This window comes from Pholcus phalangioides, unplaced genomic scaffold (genome assembly GCF_987345545.1).
Source record: "Pholcus phalangioides strain wild (caught in Gottingen) unplaced genomic scaffold, Ppha-v1.0 ptg000042l_1, whole genome shotgun sequence".
Lineage (NCBI taxonomy): Eukaryota > Metazoa > Arthropoda > Arachnida > Araneae > Pholcidae > Pholcus > Pholcus phalangioides.
Window position 1 is genome coordinate 28,758,719 of NW_028301628.1, and position 11,564 is coordinate 28,770,282.

Consider the following 11,564-nt stretch of genomic DNA (forward strand, 5'->3'; position numbering starts at 1 on the left):
TCAGTTGCATCAAGTTGACAATAGTAACGGCTCGCGAAAGCGAGCGCCCAGCCAAGCTGGGCCCTGCTATCATTTATTGATTCATAATGCTAATAGATTCATTAGAAAACCAAACACAGAAATTGTGTTTCGGCAAGCCACTGTATTTATTGCATGTCAATATAATTATTATTATATAATATATATCATTATTATTATGATCGTTATAGTATTATAGTATTGTTGAATTATATCATTGTAATATTATCGTGTGAGCAAACGAGACGTAATGACAAAATAAAAGCGGAATCGTTAATAGACGCTGGTGTTTGGCGATAAGTTGCCAAACGTAACAGCATGAGGTACACTTTACACATACGTAAGACGCCTTCATATTAACGAGGGTTACGGTTCTACACATACGGTGATGTTTCTATAACGTCACAGTAGCCTAGCTGATTCTGATTGGCTGATAAAGTCAAAAATATAAATAAAATCGCCATAACTACGAAGAACAGCTAAAACTAGAGAGGATATCCTTAATCAGACGTCATTAATCACTTGATACTAACTATCCAATCAAATCCGACACTAGAAAAGAGTCGGACAAGTGTGGAGGTGCTTGTTTTATTAGTCGAATAGTGGCGCCATCTGTTGTGCGAATTGAGAAAAGTGACCTTACTTGGTGTGAGCGCGCTGGCTTCCTTCTTTTTCAGTTACGAATCTTGTCAGGGGCGTCGGAAGAGTTTCTAAATTGTGGGTGCTCGTTTTAAGCTTTATATCGGAAATTTTAATTTCTGCATCAATTCTGAGGGTGCTGGGATCCATGCCGCAAATTACTATGGGTGCTTGAGCACCCACAGCACCCCCGGCTCTGACGCCACTGAATCTGGTGACCTTAGTTTGAAAGAAAAAGAGTTGTTTCATATCGTATATTAGTATTTGAGATCAAAATTTCTGTATTTTTTCTGAGGAAAGATGGTCTGTTTAATGACTGGGGCTTTGAGAATTATAAATTTCAAGGAACGAATTTTAGCTTTACTGCTGCCATCTACAGACAGAAATGAAAACTAATCGGTTGACAATGTGAATAGTGAACTGATGTCGCTCTCTAGCGTAGAAAATAAAAAGTATATATGACACGAAACCGCCACGAGAAACGAAAAATCGCGCAGGTGTAAAAAAAAAAAAGAAAAAAAGAACTGCGAGGACCCTGGGTTAAGAACCCGTGTTAAATGGAAGTTCTTTGTAATATACAGGTTGGGCGAAAAGTCCAAGACACATTTAAAAAATCAATAAAAAAAAATCAACCAATTGCCATTAAAGGATGCGGTTTGCACCAAAATGCTGATCAAGAAGAATGAGAAAAGTTCAAAATTTCACTCACAGATCAGGGCCACCTTAAGAGCACCACGGGTCCCGGGCCAAGTGATTTTTCTGAGGCTTACCAAGCAAATTTACATGCAAGCTAATCGAAAATTATCGATTTAAAAAATTAAATATCTATATCCTATTCCAAGTTGGGCCCCCATGCGTTAAGACGGCCCTGTCACAGATGCCGCAATACCGAAAAAAACCCAAAAAACACCGCATAACACATGAAATGTGGCACAAACAGTACCACATACATAATTGATGTTTATTACGATTTGCGTTACATAAAAACTATCACATTTCAATATGAGCGTCCTTATACTTTTTAATGCAATATAAACAGAGATTTTTCAGACTGAAATTTTCAGCTTTAGCTAATGATTGAGGGTGTGGCGGTTCACAAATTACGAAACGCAATTTGAAAAAAATGTTGTAATTGTTGAATTAATCGCCAAAAAAATGCAATTGCTATTTATTGCGAATGAAAAATAAAATGGACGAGTTCATTTTATTTGTGTATAGTCCCAATAAATGACAACTTTTGAGCCAATGAGAACATCCATAACATCCTTCAGCCACATGTACTGCCACTCATGGCAGGGCTCCTAGGAGCCATTTTCCAACAAGACAATGCTGCCTCCGCCACATTACCACCCTTCCCTGGCCTGCTCTATCCCCAGATTTATCACCAATCGAGCATATCTGGGATCATTTGGGACGGCAAGTTGGACACCCTACGAGGTTGCTCGAACTAGAGGCGCATTTACAGCAACTGTGGAACGAGATGTCTCGGGACATCATACGGAACTTGTATGCCTCAATGCCCGCTCGTATCGCATCGTGCATTCGCGCTAGAGGGGGTCCAACAGAGTACTAAAACTTCTGTTCATCTGTACTTTTTTCCGCAATAAATTATCCTTTTTCTTGGATTTTCTAATCACTTACTTATATCAACGTAGTACTTACATGTGTAAAATTTCGTTTCATTTTGACGACTTCTGCTGGGTGCGCAAATTTTTATGGCAATGAGTGTACATTTCAATAACTAAGTTTTAGCACACAGGGACTGTATAAAAAGTTAATTTCTTTCTTCTTTTTTTTTTATGTATACGACCCCTTAAACTAATTTTGAGATTTAAAGTAATTGCGCGGCATTTAAGAACTTTTTTGTAATTAAAAGTATGTTTCTAAAGTGAACGGCTGCCGAGATAACTGGTGCGCAAACAATTTGGGACGGCCTCTATACTATATGTACACGGTGGTTATAATTTAAGTTCCCGTACTCTGAGTAGTTTTGCTCAAAAACTGCTTATGGAAGTACACCCAAATTTTTAGGGATCTTAATGAGACGATGAGAGAAAGAAAGAGAGACTTATGAAATAAGAATAATAGTTCAATTTTCAACCACCAGGTGAAAAGGGTGAGCCTTTTTTTTTTATTGAATTTTCCTTTTTCTAATGGATCATATAGCGTATATACCAACTTTCAGTTTAATACGTCTACCAGAATGGGCGCTACATAGGTCTTAAGTAGTTTCTGTATACTGACACTGCTCAGCTCAATGATGCACCAGTTGGTATACTTCTTCTAACCAGAACATGGCCCGCCTCTGTCTCAACGAAGAGATGAAAGCAGGTAGTCAAACCCCTGGACTATGCTGAGAAACCCCCCTCCCCTTCCTTCCCTCCGACACCAGTGGCGGATTAAAGTCGGTGGAAGCCCCGGGGCAAAAGAAAATATTGGGCCCCTTAAATTAGAAAAATCGTGAAATTTGGGTTTTTCGGGGCCCTTCAGAAGTCGGGCACTCATTGCGCCCGCCGTTAAATCCGCCTCTGACCCCGACCTATGTAGCGCACGTTCTGGAGGAGGTATTCCATTGAAACTTATTATCAGATGCATGTGATCGTACCAATTTTGATTTGTAAAGGCCGGATTGACGCTTGCTGATTGGCGAATTTTGTGTTTTTCCCCCAAAAAATGGATTTTTTTTTATGATTTCAGGGAATGGTGACAATTTACACAACGCTTATGAATCAGCACAGTTTTTTTCGGGTAAATTCTTTGGGAATGAATTTTTTCTCTAAAGTATAGGAATTTTTTACAATCACGGGCGAAATTCGGGAGTTTTTCGTCCCGGAGTCCGAGAGAGGGAGTACAAATTCGGGAGACTTGGCAGCTATGTCTTGGTATAAGAACAAAGTCTATCATACTTACCAAAATGGTTATGCATAATCACTGAATTTTTCCCTTTTACCGTAACACATATGCATATACATAAAATATAATATTAAATATCATACGGTGCTGCATGTGTGTGTTAAATACTGTGTTGTTTGATCCAGCCCACATGATGCCTCACCTCAGTCATTGGCAGGAGAGACAGAAAGAGAAGAGCCGCACGCGCGTGTAAAAAAAAAGCCTCTTTAAAATAATAACTTTTCGCCCAATCAGTGGTATATTTACGAGAAGGGGGGGGGGGGTTTAGCGGGTTGTAACCCAGGGCTGCAAGTTCAGATGGGCGGAAAATTTCAGGAATGATTGGCCAAGAAAATTAGTGGAATGGGAAAAGGGCTGCAAAATTTGTATAAGGGGCCATTCAAGTATTACGTAAGCAGATTTTCAGCAATTTTTGACTCCCTCCCCTATTGGCAGCAAAAGTCAGCAAAAAACTGAACCCCTTCTCCCCCCGTCAGCAAAATTTCGTCAGCAGCTTAGCATATTTCATATCTTCAAAAATGGGTGGTTGATGACATAAGCAGCCTTCAACCCCCCCCCCCCCTTGCCAAAAGTCAGCAAATCCGAAATCCCCTCCTTCGATACTGACGTAATATTCGAATGACCCCTAACCTGCGATTCCAGATTTTCCACTGCCAAAGTAGCAGATCTGCTCATTGTAGTAGCATCTTTTTGTGACGTGAATAGAGGAATGAAGACCTTTCATCTAAACGAGGACGAGAACACTATGACGGCTGGACGTATAAAGGTGTAAATGATGAAATGAGTGACACAGCAAGGTACCATGTCAAAAATCAGTCAAAAGAGTGGCTTAGAGCGTGTGCAAACATGTGAGTGCCCAAAATAATATACAAGCATGTGAGTGCCCAAAATAATATACAAGCATGTGAGTGACCAAAATAATGTACAAGCATGTGAGTTAACAAAGTAATGTACAAGCATGTGAGTGACCAAAATGATGTACAAGCATGTGAGTGACAAAAAGTATTCATAGACCCACAGTAGTGGGTTATCTTTGCCCGGAAACTTTACTAAAGGCAAAAGAACGAAAGTGGCCGTCCAAGTATTCAAACGGGAATGAAAGCACGAGAAAGCATCACTGTGCAGAGTAGAACGAGTTGCGAATGAAGAGAAAGGTTCTTCTCTCCCAATTTATAAGTTGGCTGCATTTCATTGGTTCTCGTGAGGTTCGATTTCCTGTGAAATTTGAGAAAACTTTCTCCAATTTTCAAATTTTTCTTCTTTTTTTTTCATTGCTTCTCTTCTTGTGCAATTTATGCGAACGTACTCCCAACTTTTTTTTAAAGTAGTTGTCAGCCCCGCTGCAAGTTCAATTTCATCCCCCCCTCCCCCACCTCCACATTGGGAGTGACAAGTAGAAGATCTAGGTCGACCTCCATTGCACTGCCAATTTCATCAGCAATGAAATCCACAGCCATACTTGATCCAGCCTCGTCAAATGCCACCATAGTTGCCCGAGCGCGCTTGCGTTGTTACCTACATTCACGACAGTACTGCGCTTTGGTTTTGGGCTCGAGCTCGGCATTCTTAGTGTCATTCTCTTCATCATTTTGACGATTCGTGCCCGACTTTTCTTATTTCGGTTGTACTTTGCACTCATACATCACGACATTTTGAGATAAAAACCGGAAGAATTTTCACTTTTTTTAAAAGATTTTATATAGTTTCGTACCTTTCCAAGTATTTAAGATACAAACCCAGTCTTCAAAATGAGTTATAGCACAGATATATACTCCTCTTCGAAACAACACTTGATTCATTGAGTTTGGATAAGCAGTTTTTGAGATATGATCCCGTTTATAGAACACGTGCCGAATCCGAAAACCCGAAAATCGTTGGTTCATTTTGCGCGTGTGCAGTTGCTGAGGTCAGGCTGCCACACACACATAAAAATAATACTTAGCACAAACTTTCATTTTTCTTCTTTGAAATGAGACCAAGATGACAGCGATATGTTTGTTTTTGATAGAGTTATTGAAGTTTGAAATTACTTGGACAAAAACTGTCACTCATTTGGACGCGATTGCCACCCCCGGCATCGATTTTTAAAGACGTTTTTACGTCTTTTTAAAAAAGTCACACGAAACTTCAACAACCGGAGATAAGCCGTTTTGGTGTAATCACATGTCAAAAATACCTAGGTTTGCGGCCAAAATGACCACTTCCGCAGTTCTAGTGCAAGGGTGCTCTCGCTCAACCTTTAGGAGAGTACGGGCCACTTCAGGTGGTTTGGGAACGTGTCGCGGGTGACTTACGTGATCTGGAACTGAGCCTTGGGTCACTTTAGTGATCTGGAACTGAGCCTTGGGTAAAATGAATGATGTGGAACTGTACAGAGGGTTGCTTAAATGGGTTGTTAAATTGTGTCGCAGATCCCTTAGTGGCGGTATTCACCGACATGGTTTAAATTGTAGTCACAATGTTTTGATAACAGATCGACACGGATTGGTGAAATTGTGTCGCAGATCACTTTAGTGATCTGTAAATTTGCCGTGGGTCTGTAAATGTAACGTGGGCTGTTTGAGTGATTCGAAACTGTGCTGAGAATAACTTGAGTGGATACGGAACTGTTCTGCGGGTAACTTGAGTGATACGGAGCTGCATCATGGGCTGCTTAAGTGCTTTGGAACTGTCACGGGTTACTCAAATGGGATCTGTAAACATACCGTGGGCTACTTGAGTGCTCTGGAACTGTAACAGGGTCACTCAAGTGATCTGTGAGTATGTCGCGGATCCCTTAAGGAATCTGTAAATGTGCCAGGTTGCCATTTAAGTCATGTGAAACTTCCCCGTGGGCTATATAAGTGATCTGTAGATGTGCTGTGGCTGCTTACAGTTCATTTTTACAAAATTAGGTTTGATGTCGTAGGCCCACATCAGACTCTGAGGGTCATATGTTGAGCATATATGCAATGTTTTACGTTAACTGCACGTAATTTGAAAGCCTGTTTTCTAAAGTCAACAGAGGTTGAGCAAAGATATCCGTCACGCAAAAGCATCGCATAGCAAATTTATATCGTAAAATACGGGAAAGAAAAAGTGAATGATTTCATCCCGGGGACCCCAGCTACCCTCACCGCTTTTTTGGGCCCCCCTCCCCATAATGTCAATATACGGGGAACAAAAAAAAAAAAAATCAAAATTTTTATTAGCTTATCTGCTTTCATTGTTTGTTGAAATATCTCAACACTGTATCGACCGTCGATTGCAGACATCAGATTATCGGTGTGTACAATGTGGAAATCGGAATCCGACTGAAAAATATCGAACGTAAGGATCGATATTATCGATAACGAATAACATCGGGACAACTCGTTTCTTCCGCTCTTGGATATAGCCAATAATTATAAAAAAAACCAAACCTATCCGTATATTATGTATCTGATGCGCGTTATTTTTACGAAATCGTATAATCAGTACTTTTTTTCCATTCGGATGCATTTGTGTTATTCGTTGTCCTTGTTTCTATAACATATATCGGGGGAATCCATTCCCCATCCCCCCTTTTTTCAACATTTCTGTATGATTTCTACTATTATTGTTGTCACGAACTTTTGCGTCACCTTCCTCGCCCCCCCCCCTCCTTTCAATAACAAATTTAGATTTCATTTTTGATACCGTTCTTTCCACGACGAAAGCGTAGCCAATTTTTTTTTCAGTAGGTGAATTTCACACCGAGTAGCAAGGCCGTAGCGGGGATGTTTTTTACCAATCAGCAAAGACGTTCCATTTTCAGTGCATAATGTCCTAGCCACGAACACCAGGGACCTCTGCCGCCGGACTTATCTTACTTGAAACCCCTAAACCGGTATCGGTGATGGTCCCTCTTGGGAAAAATTTTCAAAAGGTTCAATTTTAATGGGGGGGGGGGGATTTTTTCAGCGTTTGTGGAAAATTTCGAGAGTTTGTTTTTGTCAAAAAAAAATATTTATTTATTATTTTGTTTAAATTTTGTGCTTTTCTAAGGCTAAATGCAGTACTTGGATAGGTATTTTTACCTATAGATGGCAGCACATTAATTCTGAATTTGTAGGGATAAATTTACTCAAAAGGGAAATTTTGGCTCGATGAGATTAGTTAGTAAAATGAAGAATTTATTTATACAAAAAAACAAGTAAAATGGTTGAAAATAATTTAGACTGTGCATTAATACTTCTCATTATCGTATTCAACAGCTCTGGACGTGAGCGGTCGTCAATCAATCAATCTCGTTATCGTATTATTTTGCTAAAACTAATGCCTTTCGAGATTGGAATCAAAAAATTTTATTCCCTATGAGGCGACCCATGGAAGGTGGGCCAAAATATGCAAATGCATATGTGCATTTGCATATTTTGTCCTTTTTTAGCATTAATGCATATAAATGCATAAAATCAAAGAATTTTCTATATAAGTGCATATTTTTGAAGGTTTATTTATTATTTAAGCCAACTCAATTTTTTTTTACAAGTTTTCAAATAAATATTGTTCATAATATTTTCATAACATCGGGTTTTTTCCCCGCAGGTGAAATTTAGTGAATTAATGCATATTTATAAAGTATTTCACGAATACTAACCGTTTTATTGTAAGGCTATTTCTTAAGGTTATTTGCATATGCGGTATATGAATATATGAGGGGATATTTTTTTAAAAATGAAATACATATGCACTAAGGAATAGAAAAAAGGCATTTTAAAAACACATTTGCTTTTTTTTGCGTGGTGATTTTTTTTTAATGCACATTTTTTCCTTTTTATACATATTTTGGAATTTTGGACTTTTTCACTATTTCTAATGCATATTCTGGGGTGTTTAACGCATATTTTGGAATTTTCAGTGCACATTTCGGTATTTCAAGTGCTTGTTTTTTGCATTTATAAGTGTATATTTTTGCACCTCTAAGTGCATATTTTTGCATTTTTAAGTGCATATTTTTGCATTTTTAAGTGCATATTTTTGCATTTTTAAGTGCATATTTTGCCACTTTTTTAGTGCATATAATCCGGGCTCTAGATATAACATTTTACGGGGAGTGATTTCTGCTGGACCGGTTGAAGTGTAATCGGTTTGACTCTCATGCATCGAGTTAGAAATCGATAAAATTGTGGAGCTTTGGTCGATAAGTTTTTAATGATTAATTGATAAAATGTGAATTATTATTGAAAACGTGATCAATCGAAAAAGTTTTTACCCAGAAAATCGAAACAAATTATTTCGCGTGAATTTGTTTCTAAACATATTGAAATGTGTTTCAAGTGGCTATTCATACGCAAATGACCAGTCACGTTATAGACACTGCACTCAAAGTTATCAACAGGAATATGCGCGTCACAAGTTAGTTATGCGTATTAAGTTACAGTCATAATACAAGCTTATTATTTGATACAAAGGTATTTTCCATCAGCGCAACAAACCCCTTACTCTCCGGACAAAAGACGGCGTAAGCCAAACTGTAATTGATTATGAATAAGCAAGATCCACGTGACCCTGATAGAATTATTTCAGGGCTAAATAGCATCATTATTATTCGAAAGCCTATCAATGATATTCTGAGGCGTAATTTATTAGCTTTCTGCCCAATAATTTCCAAAGGACATGCGTCCATCCCCCTTGTAGGTAAACACACTAATAATTCGAGAGTCAACTGAATGCAAAGGAAATAAACTGACATCAGAGTAAGAAATATCATGACAATTTTGATTTTAATTTAAAATCAAACATTTTTAGTAACATTTGTAATATGTATCTGAATTAGCATACGTGTGTGAATATGTACAGAATGACCCTTAAATTCATATATAGTTTAAAAATTCATTAAAATCGTAGGAATTTGGACATGAGCGGCTTGTGCGAAAAAGTTTATTCTCGCGAAACTCAATTTCAGCGCAGAGAAAAATAGTTAGAATTATTGTCGATAGAGGGCACTGCACGAAAGAAAATCACAGAAGCATTTCTTCAATCTCTTCTGTATCTGAAACGTCTGTAAAGCTTCAACCGTTGATTTACCGACCGAATTTAATTTTTCTCATCACTACTTAGCCCGTGGGGACTGACTGCCTGGTGACTTACAGACTGCTCTTGTGATGACTATGAAAGCCGGTGATTCACTGCTGAGGTTCTGAGGTAAATCAACTTCACTAATAATCCTTCATCCACCAATTTCAGCATTACAATGGAGCCCCCATAGATTGATTGATTGATGACCGCTCACACCCAGAGCTGTTGTGCAAGACAACTTCCTCCCTTCACCTCCTAGGAGGCTGGGGTCGTGTCGGAGAGAGCATCTTCTATTTATTCAACAAATGAAACAATTATATACACTCTATGGAAACAATCCATCAGAAAACATTGACGCTCGCATCTTAAGGCTGTACAATCGATGTTAGTCCACCTGGTATCAAAGCCAATGATGTTTTCGATTTCTTTGCCTCGGCTTTGACATTATCAGTTCTGTGGGGGTTTGAACATATCCCATACCAATAATGCCGGTTTCCTCGAACACTACTACTACTAAACCACACATGTAACTCGTCCATATTTCCCTTTGGAACTTCTAACGAATTGGTACATGTTGGAATGTGCGTGTCCGTGTCGTGAACCTAACGAGAAGCTTGTTTCTGGTGTAATGCTTGTTATAGTGCTGCCATCTACCGCATATTTTTCTAACTATGAGTGAAATGTAATGTTTGAAGATTTTAAATTTATAGGCCTGTTGCTCTCTGCGGCGAGACTTTTAAATAGGGAGATCGGTTTCTCGAACACTGCTACAAAAATTACTACTGATTGCCGGGGAGGGGGTCATATATGTATATATATATATACGTATGTATATATTCACTTGCATAACTAGTTTTCGTGGGCCCCACTCGTGTCCTGCAGGCGATGTGCGTCTCTGCACCTGCCCATGCTCCCCCATATCTTTCTATTGATATATCATTTCATGTACAACAAGTGGGGGAAGTGTGTGTATGAGGGATGCTGCTGCTGGTTGGCCTTGTGGTTTGGTGTGGGTGGTTTGCTGGTCTTGGATGTCATTGGATTTTTTCACCGTGGTACACGTCTCCTGAGACGGACCAGCTTATATCCCCTAGTGGGACAGAGCGGGGGTCACGGTTGGTCTGGTCTGGTCGATATTCTTTCATCAAAAAACTGACCCCCACTATAAGTCGATCCCCGTCCCCTCCACTTGAGGAACGAATTTTTCCACAAAAGAACTCGGCTTGTACAACGAGTATATACGGTAATTGTATTTGGTTTTACGAATAAAAGAAAAAGAAGATCAATCTCATTAAAATATTTACCAACTTATTACCGAACTCTACGGAAACATACACTGCCCTTATGTTTAGTTGGTTTTCCACCATGGAATCTTGAATATATTGCCCATATCCAAAAAGATCGGTATTTTCAATTTCTCACTTTCGAAGTTCAATTTCCTTCAGTGAAATAGTTTCCACTTTGCGCCCCTTCGAGTCACATATACGATATAGTATTTCAAGCACGCGAAACTCTCGGGAAGATAAGCAATGATATGCGCATATTTTAAAAATAAAATATGTGCTCATTTCTCTGGTTTTATAGACACTTTTTTTTTCTCCCCTCCCGAACGTTCCAGATAAAATCTGTTCTTCATTCACCCTCAAGGTGCTTCGATTGAACCCGGGCACCTATCCATAAAAATCCATTTCCGGAGGGTTCTTTGAATAATTCCGGAAAAAATATACAAAATTCATTGATGAAAATTTAATAGGAAGACACAGGGTTTGCCGATGAGTTTGCGGCGTCGGATTTATTCAGATTCTTATACAGGGTGTCCCATAAATTCTCAAAAATTCATAAAGTTGAAGGAATTGTTATACAGTAAAACCCCTCTTATATGCGGTTCTCAGATGCGGTCACCACTCTTTCACGGCCAAATAATATTTCAACCCTGTATAATAAAAGTATGCATTTGAAATCCCTGATTAACGGTC